At 43.5% G+C, this 12,407-nt stretch overlaps 1 non-coding gene across 1 annotated transcript; it reads left to right on the top strand.

Annotated features, from left to right (window-relative positions):
• The first annotated feature begins 1,807 nt into the window (after window positions 1-1,807).
• On the top strand, window positions 1,808-1,862 carry LOC124044780. Its single transcript, XR_006840719.1, has one exon. It is a non-coding gene; the product is annotated as a U7 small nuclear RNA (small nuclear RNA).
• The last annotated feature ends 10,545 nt before the right edge of the window (window positions 1,863-12,407 follow it).

Here is a 12,407-nt window from a genome sequence, read left to right as displayed (position 1 = left end):
ACAAATGTCCACATAGCAACTGGGGGCAGACCCCAGTGTTGTCTCTGGGCAATTGGGTATCATTGGCAAAAGTGAGCATTAAGTAATACAGTAATACAGCACCAACGCTCCTGTAAATCGTGACAAACTCACCAAAATTATCCTATTGACACTTTGGAGTAAATGTATGTTTTTCATGTTTAAAACCAGAGATGTTGGTTCTTAAGAGGCAGTTGACCTTTAAAGGGTGACTGAACTTCCTGATTTGGCCTCATTTTTTATTTGATTAATTAAGAAATGCTAGCGGCATGACTGAATTCAAATGTGAGACTGACTTTCCCATATGAAAAAATACAGCAACACTTGATTTTGATAGTCTGTCTAGCATCTACAGATGGACAATCAGTAACATTTCAACTAACTATATGCTAACCCTAACCCTTTTGCTAAACCTAACGAACGCTAACCGTAACCTTAGCAAGCAGTTGCTTATCAACAGATCGTATGACTAGTATGAGTATCTTCAGATAGTATGAGCATCTTCAGATGGAAAATCTGGACTATCCAAATAAAGTGTGACCAAAAATACTACAGTTTACTATAGAATAATACAGTACTGGGGGCCTCCCGAGTGGCACAGCAGTCTAAGGCACTGCATCACAGTGCTATAGGTGTCACTACAGACCCGGGATCGATCTTGGGCTGTATCACAACCGGCAGTGATAGGGAGTCCCATAGGGCGGCGCACAATTGGCCCAGCATTTGGACGGGGGGGCTTTACTTGGCTCATCGCACTCTAGCGTCTCCTTGTGGTGGGCCGGGCGCCTGTAGGCTGACCTCGGTTGTCAGTTGAACAATGTTTCCTCTGACACATTGGTGCGGCTGGCTTCAGTGTTAAGCGGGTAGGTGTTAATAATTGCGGTTTGGCGGGTCATGTTTCGGAGGACGCATGACTCGACCTTCACCTCCCGAGCCCATTGGGAAATGCAGCGATGAGACAATATCGAAATTGTGGAGAATAATTATAGTACACAAAATAACTTACTGTATAATTCTGTAGGAACTGTAGTATACTGTATAGTACCATACAACACACTGTAGTAACCCTTGATTATATGTAATACTTACTTTATAATGTTGTAGTATACCGTAGAATACTATAGTATATACTACAGTATTATCCACAAAAAAAACACTGTAGTAAATACAACAGTAATGTCCGCAAAAACACTACGCTTTTTCACTATAGTAATTAATACAGTATTTAATTTGCATATACCCTGCCCATTCCCCTCCCCATATCCCAAACTGTGCCACCCATAAGTGAGAAACCTACAGTACAAGTATAGACCATATATTGTGTTCCCTGCAGGTTATAGTTTTGGGATTTGAGTGGTATTTTGGGTGGAAGGGATGAGGTTTGTAGGGAATTCTTGATTTTGTTAGAAATTCAGGGTCTGTTAAGAGAATATAGTAGTATAGGTAGGCTGTGACTGGCCTCACACTCCAGTACAGTACGTGGCGGTGTATGCACCTTTCAGTTGGTTGCGAATCTGCCAATACAAACTTGAAGAAGATACAGGCTATAGAAAAGAACAGAAGCTCTAAACTATCCATTCAGACCCCAGTCCTACCTACCTACAGGTTATAGAAAAGAGCAGAAGCTCTAAACTATCCATTCAGACCCCAGTTCTACAGGCTATTGAAAAGAGCAGAAGCTCTAAACTATCCATTCAGACCCCAGTCCTACCTACCTTCAGGCTATAGAAAAGAGCAGAAGCTCTAAACTATCCATTCAGACCCCAGTCCTACCTACCTACAGGTTATATAACATTTGCTCTATTAGTATTTCTCCAGTAGGTTTACTCAATGAGAAAGCCTATGTCAAAGATAATAAAATAAAAAGCCTATAGTAAATACTGCAGTATTTTAGTATTTACTGCAGTAATATCCGCAAAAACACTACAGTAAATAATACAGTATATTACAGTCCGCAAAAATATTGCAGTAAATACTCAAATATACTACAATCTGCAAAATCATGACATTAATAGTATATACTACAGTTTTCTTTTACTCCAGTTTTATATTATAGTTAACTGTCAATACTATAGTATAATACAGTAAATACTACCGTAAAGTCCACAAAAACACTACACTGGGTTATGACCAGAATGATCCTATTTACACTTTGTAGTCGATTTTGAATTAGAAGTTTTTTGGGGGGGCAGTTGTTCTTTAATCTGTGCCTACAACACCAATTTTATGTTGAAAATATAGGCTAGACTCATCTTGATCAACTTGTCATAGTTCAAACCAGTCATTTCAAAACATTCTCTATCACATATTTACCAAGGGACAATTAATTCTGTGGATAATAAGAGAGTATAGGTAGACTGTTAACAGTGTATTGGTATGCCGTTCAGGTACACCTCACTCCCTGTGGTATACTCACACGCAATTCAATTAATTCAAAAAGGTTGCCAAATTTGGGAAATTGTCAGATCTCAAGCAAAGATTTATCAGATGCAAATCACTAAACAGATCCAGTATGAATAGCTCTGAATATGCCTCTCTTAATTGGCCTTCTCTGGACATAATACACACACACACACACACACACACACACACACACACACACACACACACACACACACACACACACACACACACACACACACACACTTTTTCAGAGGTCACAGTCAGTGCCTTCTCTTCGTGCATTCAGTTCAAATTGAAATGAAATGCTTCCCTTTCATACAGTGAACAGCAGAGCAGCAACACCTCTCCCTCCATTAGTTCTCCAAGCCCTGAGGAATAGTCTGATAAAACCAACCTTCATATTCTGTATTACACCATTTATTTTGCTTCGCAGGGCTCACCTCCAGTGGACTTGTAGTCTAATGACACACACACAAGAATTTACACAGACGCATGCTTGCATGTGCACACGCACACACACACACACACATTTGTTTTACTATTCTTGTGGGGACCAAAAAACATATTCCTATTCAAAAATACTATTTTCCCTATCCCCTAATCCTAACCCTAACTCATAACCCCTAATTATAACCCTAACCCTAACTCATAACCCCTAATTATAAGACTGAGACTTTTATCTCCCTCACCAACTTCAAACATCTGCTATCTGAGCAGCTAACCGATCGCTGCAGCTGTACATAGTCTATCTGTAAATAGCCCACCCGTTTTTACCAACCTCATCCCCATACTGTTTTTATTGATTTACTTTTCTGCTCTTTTGCACACCAATATCTCTACCTGTACATGACCATCTGATCATTTATCACTCCAGTGTTCATCTGCAAAATTGTAATTATTCGCCTACCTCCTCATGCCTTCTGCACACATTGTATATAGACTCCCCCTTTTTTCTACTGTGTTATTGACTTGTTAATTGTTTACTCCACGTGTAACTCTGTGTTGTCTGTTCACCCTGCTATGCTTTATCTTGGCCAGGTCGCAGTTGCAAATGAGAACTTGTTCTCAACTAGTCTACCTGGTTAAATAAAGGTGAAATAAAAAATTTAAAAAATAATAAAAATAAATAACTCTAACTGGTAACACATAACCCCTAATTATAACCCTAACCCTAAACCTAGCCATAACCCTAACCCCTAACCCTAACTCATAACCCCTAATTATAACCCTAACCCTAAAGCTAGCCCCCAAGCATAAAATATCCTTTGTCCAGTGGGGACCGGTGAAATATCCCTGCTTGTCCGAATTTCCCTTGTTTTACTATCCTTGTGAGGACTTCTGGTAACCACAAGGATAGTAAAACGAAACCACACACACACATCGTTGTGTATCCCAATGACACCCTATTCCCTATATAGTGCACTACTTTTGCGCCCTTGTCAAAAGTAGTGCACTATATACAGTTGAAATCGGAAGTTTTCATACACTTAGGTTGGAGTCATTAAAAAAACAAATTTTTCAACCACTCCACAAGTTTCTTGTTAACAAACTACAGTATTGGCAAGTCGGTGAGGATATCTACTTTGTGCATGACACAAGTAGTTTTTCCAACAATTGTTTACAGACAGATTATTTCACTTATAATATTTCACTAATTCACTGTATCACAGTTCCAGTGGATCAGAAGTTTACATACTAGTTGACTGTGCCTTTAAACAGCTTGGAAAATTCCAGAAAATGATGTCATGGCTTTAGAAGCTTCTGGTGTTCTAATTGACATCATTTGAGTCAATTAGAGGTGTAACTGTTGATGTACTTCAAGGCCTACTTTCAAACACAGTGCCTCTTTGTTTGACATCTTGGGAAAATCAAAATAAATCAGCCAAGACCTCAGAAAACAAATTGGAGACCTCCACAAGTCTGGTTCATCCTTGGGAACAATTTCCAGATGCCTGAAGGTACCACATTCATCTGTACTAACAATAGTACTTAAGTATAAACACCATGGGACCACGCAGCCATCATACCGCTCAGGAAGGAGATACATTCTGTCTCCTAGAGATGAATGTACTTTGGTGCAAAAAGTGCAAATCAATCCCAGAACAGCAGCAAAGGACCTTGTGAAGATGCTGGAGGAAACAGGTACAAAAGTATCTATATCCACAGTAAAACGAGTCCTATATTGACATAACCTGATAGGCCGCTCAGCAAGTAAGAAGCCACTGCTCCAGACCCACCATAAAAAAGCCAGACTACGGTTTGCAACTGCACATGGGGACAGAGATCATACTTTTTGGAGAAATGTCCTCTGGTCTGATGAAACAAAAATATAACTGTTTGGCCATAATGACCATTGTTATGTTTGGAGGAAAAAGTGTGAGGCTTGCAAGCTGAAGAACACCATGCTTTGCTGCAGGAGGGACTGGTGCACGTCACAAAATAGATGATATCATGAGGGAGGAAATAATGTGTATATATTGAAGCAACATCTCAAGACATCAGTCAGGAATTTAAAGCTTGGTCGCAAATGGGTCTTCCAAATGGACAATGACCCCAAGCATACTTCCAAAATTGTGGCAAAATGGCTTAAGGACAACAAATGTATTGGAGTAGCCATCACACAGCCCTGACCTCAATCCCATAGAAAATTTGTGGGCAGAACTGAAAAAGTGTGTCCGAGCAAGGAGGCCTACAAACCTGACTCAGTTTCACCAGCTCTGTCAGGAGGAATGGGCCAAAATTCACCAAACTTAATGTGGGAAGCTTGTGGAAGGATACCTGAAACGTTTGACCCAAGTTAAACAATTTAAAGGCCATGCTACCAAATACTAATTGAGTGTATGTAAACTTCTGACCCACTGGGAATGTGATGAAAGAAATAAAAGCTAAAATAAATTATTCTCTCTACTATTATTCTGACATTTCACATTCTTAAAATAAAGTGGTGATCCTAACTGCCCTAAGACAGGGATTTTTTACTCGGAATGAATGTCAGGAATTGTGAAAAACTGAGGGCAGTTAGGATGCCATCTGGGACAAACCCAGCAGCGGTACAGCCGTGGAATAAACATGTTGGATCATTAAAGCCGTTATATCCTGCCCTCTTATACTGATAATATAACAAGAAGAAGGATGGAATGAGGCAAAACTTTAAGCACAGTAATTGTATGACATAACCATGAGACCAGAGCACAGTGCCTTCTTGCTCTATGAATGTTAAAATGAGAGAGAGAGACAAAGAATGGACCAATAGAGAGGCAGAGTCAGAGACCCACACAGTGCATAAACGTATGATTTCTAGATAGGTTTTCTGATGCCCCCATCCACACTCAGCTACAGTAAATCAATTGGCTGGAACGGTGCTATTCATTACTTCCATGACCTTTCAGCTTCTGACTCCTCAACCAGAGACCAATGAGGAGTTGTCCTGCTGCTACTCACAAGTGTCTGTGTGTGTGTGTCAGTGTGTGACCCTGTGTGTCCGTGTGTAGCGATGTGTGGGGGTAACCTGATCCACATACGATCGTGAGCCAGAGGTTTATTTTGGTATTCACCCTCACGTGCACTGCCTAGCTCACTCAAGCCTACCGGTTGTTAGCTACTAATATTCGCTTCAGGAAATTATATTTCCTTTATATTAATAAAGTAAAGATAAAGAGACACTGTATTTGCTTGATAGACAGTAGCAGTAGACTATAGATGAGTCTCTTATGGTTGATACGAGTATGCAATCCATTGTCTGGTGGTCTCTTTAATACACAGAACATCCATTTTTCCTTTTCTCCACTGTGCATCAATGGTAAATATTGACAGTGGATTATTAAATACATTGTGATGAAGCCATCAGATTCAGCATTAAAGCACACAGTGCGTTGTCTGAATAAGATAAAATGCTAAATATGATCTCTGTAATGATCTTCGTCTGTTGTTTGTAGAAAGTCAGACCCAAATGCAGCGTGTAGGTTACTCATGACTTTTAATGAAGCTAATACGGTACATGAAATAACGAAGAAGAAAACAACAAACGAATGACACTAATACAGCCTATCTGGTGACTAACACTAAGACGGGTACAATCACCCACGAAATACAACGCGCACTCAGGCTGCCTAAATACGGTTCCCAATCCGAGACAACGAGAATCAGCTGACTCCAATTAGGAATCGCCTCAGGCAGCCAAGCCTAACTAGACACACCCCTAATAATACACACTCCCAATTAATACAACCCCAATACGAAATACAACATATAAACCCATGTCACACCCTGGCCTACCCAAACATATAACAAAAACACAAGATACAATGACCAAGGCGTGACAGAACCCCCCCCTAAGGTGCGGACTCCGGGACGCAACTCAAGAGCATAGGGAGGGTCCGGGTGGGCGTCTGTCCATGGTGGCGGTTCTGGCTCGGGACGTGGACCCCACTCCATAAATGTCCTAGTTCCTCCCCTTCGCGTCCTAGGATAATCCACCTTCTCCGCCGACCATGGCCTAATAGTCCTCACCCTGATCCCCACATAACTGAGGGGCAGCTCGGGACCGGGGCAGCTCGGGACCGAGGGGCAGCTCGGGACCGAGGGGCAGCTCGGGCAGGGGCTCGGGACCGAGGGGCAGCTCGGGACCGAGGGGCAGCTCGGGACAGAGGGGCAGCTCGGGACAGAGGGGCAGCTCGGGACAGAGGGGCAGCTCGGGACAGAGGGGCAGCTCGGGACAGAGGGGCAGCTCGGGACAGAGGGGCAGCTCGGGACAGAGACTCGGGCAGAGGGGCAGCTCGGGACAGAGCGGCAACTCGGGACAGAGCGGCAACTCGGGACCGAAGCAGCCCGGTACTGAGGGGAAGCCCGGTACTGAGGGGAAGCCCGGTACTGAGGGGAAGCCCGGTACTGAGGGGAAGCCCGGTACTGAGGGGAAGCCCGGTACTGAGAGGAAGCTCGGTACTGAAAGGGAGCTCGGTACTGAAAGGGAGCCCAGTACAGAGAGGGAGCCTAGTACTGAGAGGAAGCTCAGGCAGGTTGTAGGCTCCGGTAAATCCTGGCTGGCTGGTGGACCTGGATGATTAAGGTTGTCTGGCCGATCTAGAAGATCTTGGTAGACTGGCACCTCTGGCAGATCCCGGCAGACTGGCACTTCTGGCGGATCCTGGCAGACTGGTGACGCTGGGCCGACTGGCGGCGCTGGGCAGACAGGAGACTCCGGCAGCGCAGGAGAGGAGAAAGGCTCTGGCTGCGCTGAACAGGCGAGGCGCACTGGACGCGCTGGGCCGACTGGGAGCACTGGTGGCGCTGGACAGACAGGAGACTCCGGCAGCGCAGGAGAGGAGAAAGGCTCTGGCTGCGCTAAACAGGCGGGAGACTCCGATAGCGCAGGAGAAGAGAACAGCTCTGGTTGCGCTAAACAAGCGGGAGACTCCGGCAGCGTAGGAGGGGAGAAAAGCACTGGCTGTGCTGAACAGGCGAGGCGCACTGGAGGCCTGGTGCGTGGTGCTGGAACTGGTGGTACTGGCGCGAGGACACGCACAGGAAGCCTGGTGCGGGGAGCTGCTACCGGAGGACTGGTGTGTAGAGGTGGCTCTGGATAGACCGGACCGTGCAGGCGCACTGGAGCTCTTGAGCACCGAGCCTGCTCAAGCTTACCTGGCTCGATGCCCACTCTAGCCCGGCCAATAGGAAGGGCTGGTATAAGTCGCAGCTGGCTCTGCACCCGCACTGGAAACACCGTGCGCTCCATAGCATAACACGGTGCCTGCCCGGACTCTCTAGCCCAACGGTGAGCACAGGGAGTATGCACAGGTTTCCTACCTGGCATAACTATTCTCCCTTTTAGCCCCTCCCAATAAATTTTTTGGGGTGACTTTCCGGTTTCCAACCGCGTCGCAGTGCTGCCTCCTCATACTCACGCCTCTCCGCTTTAGCTACTTCTATTTCCTCCTTGGGACGGCGATATTCTCCCGGCTGCGCCCAGGGTCCTTTTCCGTCTAATATCATCTCCCAAGACCAGAAGTCCTCATATTGCTGCTCCTCACAATTAACAGGGAGAGTAGGCTCAGGTCTGACTCCTGACTCTGCCACTCTCTCTCTGCGCTTTCCCCGTTACCTACGGTTTTCGCTCTGTATAGCCGTGCTCTCCTTTTCGATTCCATCCGTGTATAGCCCTCTTCGCATTGCTGTAGGGAATCCCAGGCGGGCTCCTGCACTCGCACTGGGTCGGACGCCCACCTGTCGATTTCTTCCCACGTCGTATAATCCCTGCTTCTGCCGTCCATATCGTCCTCCTTTAGCTCCTGCCAGTTCACACGCTGCTCGGTCTGTGAATCGTGGTGGGTGATTCTGTAATGATCTTCGTCTGTTGTTTGTAGAAAGTCAGACCGAAATGCAGCGTGTAGGTTACTCATGACTTTTAATGAAGCTAATACGGTACATGAAATAACGAAGAAGAAAACAACAAACGAATGACACTAATACAGCCTATCTGGTGACTAACACTAAGACAGGTACAATCACCCACGAAATACAACGCTCACTCAGGCTGCCTAAATACGGTTCCCAATCCGAGACAACGAGAATCAGCTGACTCCAATTAGGAATCGCCTCAGGCAGCCAAGCCTAACTAGACACACCCCTAATAATACACACTCCCAATTAATACAACCCCAATACGAAATACAACATATAAACCCATGTCACACCCTGGCCTACCCAAACATATAACAAAAACACAAGATACAATGACCAAGGCGTGACAATCTCACCACTTGTAATGTAGAACCAGCCAGATATTACTTTTCAAAAGACAGGAGGTCGATTCGTCTTGATTTATGGCACAGATATAATGTCAGTGTATTTCACTATGACCAGTAGATGACAGTGTTGTGTCTTTAATGGCTCATGTCATGGTTGCAGCTCAATTACAAAACAAAAATGATAGATTGGCTAAGTAATAGTGAAGTCTATTACTATGCATTACATTTTGCGACTGGAAAAAAAAACATTCCCTTCACATCCATCATACCAATCTTTGTGTTGAGACATAAATATTATATAAATAGAGAAGGATCTTTTCTCTAGGCATCTCCTCTTTTGGGTTATACTAGAAAAATATTGTATTGCTTATAATGAATCACCAAGAGATGCGTATGGTTTAAAATGTTTCTCGATCATCGTGGCACATTTATTGTGTTCTAATAATTGCTTTTCATGGCTTAATATTGACAATAAAACATGTCAACACTGCTCCCTCTATGTATTATCTGTGGAATGCTCAGCCACTGAATGTGGAGGACAGCTTAGTTCGCCCTAAACTGCAATATATGTTTCATATCCCTTGACATTAACACTATTGACACTAACTGCCTTGTGGAAAAAGTCAAGGGAGAGAATAACAATAACACCAATGTAACACAGGGCCCTTCACAATGATCTGTTTAAGGAGCAAAGTGCCACGGAGGAGAGAAAGGCAGCCTTGGAGGCATTGCTCTTTCACTCCAGCCAGAGAAAATGGCAAAGACGTCCATGAGCGAACAGAGACACAGCGTTCCCTCCCAAAAGAGCTATATTATGGAGGCCATTCACTGCAGAGTTGCAGAGTGGAAAACAAAAATGTTTTATATCAAATCAAGTTATGTGTCACATGCTTCGTAAACAACTGGTGTAGACTAACAGTGAAATGCTTACTTATGGATAATTTTCAACAATGCAGAGTTAAAGATAGAAAATGTAATAGAAAAATAGAAATAGTGACATGAGGAACAAATACACAGTGAATAATGAATAACAATATAAAGTAAAAATAACAAGGCTATATACAGGGAGTACCAGTACCTAGTCAATGTGCAGGAGTACGAAGTAATTGAGGTAGCTATGTACATATGCACAGTAGGTAGGGAAAATGTGACTAGGCAACAGGATAGATGATAGGCAGGAACAGCAGTGTACGTATGTATGTATGTATGTATGTATGTATGTATGTATGTATGTATGTATGTATGTATGTATGTATGTATGTATGTATGTATGTATGTATGTATGTATGTATGTATGTATGTATGTATGTATGTATGTATGTATGTATGTATGTATGTATGTATGTATGTATGTATGTATGTATGTATGTATGTATGTATGTATGTATGTATGTATGTATGTATGTATGTATGTATGTATGTATGTATGTATGCATGTATGTATGTATGTGTGTGTATGTGTGTGTTGGGGTGTCAGTGGTAAGTATGTGTGAGTGTGTGGGTAGAGTCCAGTGTGTGTGCATAGTCAATATAGGGGTCAATGCAGGTAGTCTGGGTAGCCATTTGATTAGCTATTTAGCAGTCTTGTTTAGCGGTCTTATGGCTTGGGGATAGAAGCTGTTCAGGGTCCTGTTGGTTCCAGACTTGCCATGCGATAGCAGAGAACAGTCTATGACACTCAAACTCATCTCTGGACCTCGAAGTCAATTCCAAAGCATTTTTTCATTGTTCCCATCTAATCAACGACTGATTTATACCTGGGACACCAGGTGGGTGAAATTAATTATCAAGTTTAACAGAAAACCAGAAGGCTCCAGACCTCGTAGGGTAAGAGTTGAATACCCCTGGTCTATGCTTTGGGTGGCTGGAGTTTGACAATTTGACAATTTGTTATGACCTTCTTCTGATACCGCCTGGTATAGAGTTCCTGGATGGCAGGAATGATGTGATGTACTTGGCCGTACTCACCACCCTCTGTATCGCCTTGCGGTCGGGTGCCTTGCAGTTGCAGTACCAAGCGGTGATGCAGCCAGTAAAGATGCCCTCAATGGTGGATCTGTGGAATATTTTGAGGATCTGAGGGCCCATGCCAAATCTTTTCAGTCTACTGAGGGAGAAGAGGTGCTGTCGTTCCTTCACAACTGTGTGGATGTATGGACCATGTTAATTCCGTAGTGGTGTAGACACTGAGGAACGTGAAGCTCTCGAACCTCCCCAAAACAGCACCATTGATGTGGGTGAACTCAGTTTCCTGTAGTCCCTGTACTAAATACCGTGTACTAGATGTTAGTATAACCTATTGTATACAAACAACAGCAAAATAATAGAATAAACTAGGCTGGAATAGAAAATGGCCTTTACTTTTATAACCCACAGAGCATTGGTTGATAGCTGAATCCTGAAGTGCCCTTAGGGAGGGAGCATTTGTCTTTGAGTGCCTGGATGGATGAGAGGATACTGAGGTTGTGATGCGTGTCTATTCACATTTTCAAGATAAATGTGAAACAAATGTATTTATTCGATGAGAAATCCAGGATCCTTAATTTTAGTATTCCTAGCTATGTTTGTTTTGGTGAAGCCTGTGACCCAAACAAACTCTAAACCCGTCTGTGTGATGATAAGCCTTTGCCTGGTGGCATTCACTCACATTACAGAGTGCTTAAGGCTAGGGGAGGGAAGCACAGTGACATGTCCTAGCTGCCACTGCCAGGCTGGCTGGTTAATTGAATTAGACCATAGTGTCTGTGTTTCACTGAGGTCACAGCAGGACTTGAGCTGTCTGTCTGGCCACAGGGACCTCAGTAGACCTCGAATGCATCCCAAATGGCTCCCTATACAGTGGGGCAAAAAAGTATTTAGTCAGCCACCAATTTTGCAAGTTCTCCCACTTAAAAAGATGAGAGGCCTGTAATTTTCATCATAGGTACACTTCAACTATGACAGAAAAAAATTAGGGGGAAAAAATCCAGAAAAATCACACTGTAGGATTTTTAATGCATTTATTTGCAAATGATGGTGGAAAATAAGTATTTTTTTCTAGGAATACAATTAAGACTAAGGACAGGAACCATTACGGACGCGGTTGCCGCTTTACATTTCAGCACCACAAAATAGTCCGCTGCCTGCTTTATTAGTTAACTGTCAAGTCACTTATTTAACTAGGCAAGTCAGTTAAAAACAAATTCTTATTTACAATGACGGTATACCCCGGCCAAACCATAACCCGGATGACGCTGGGCCAAT

This window comes from Oncorhynchus gorbuscha, linkage group LG09 (genome assembly GCF_021184085.1).
Source record: "Oncorhynchus gorbuscha isolate QuinsamMale2020 ecotype Even-year linkage group LG09, OgorEven_v1.0, whole genome shotgun sequence".
NCBI lineage: Eukaryota > Metazoa > Chordata > Actinopteri > Salmoniformes > Salmonidae > Oncorhynchus > Oncorhynchus gorbuscha.
The sequence above is the reverse complement of the archived record's forward strand: the minus strand, read 5'-3'. Positions and strand labels throughout refer to the sequence as shown.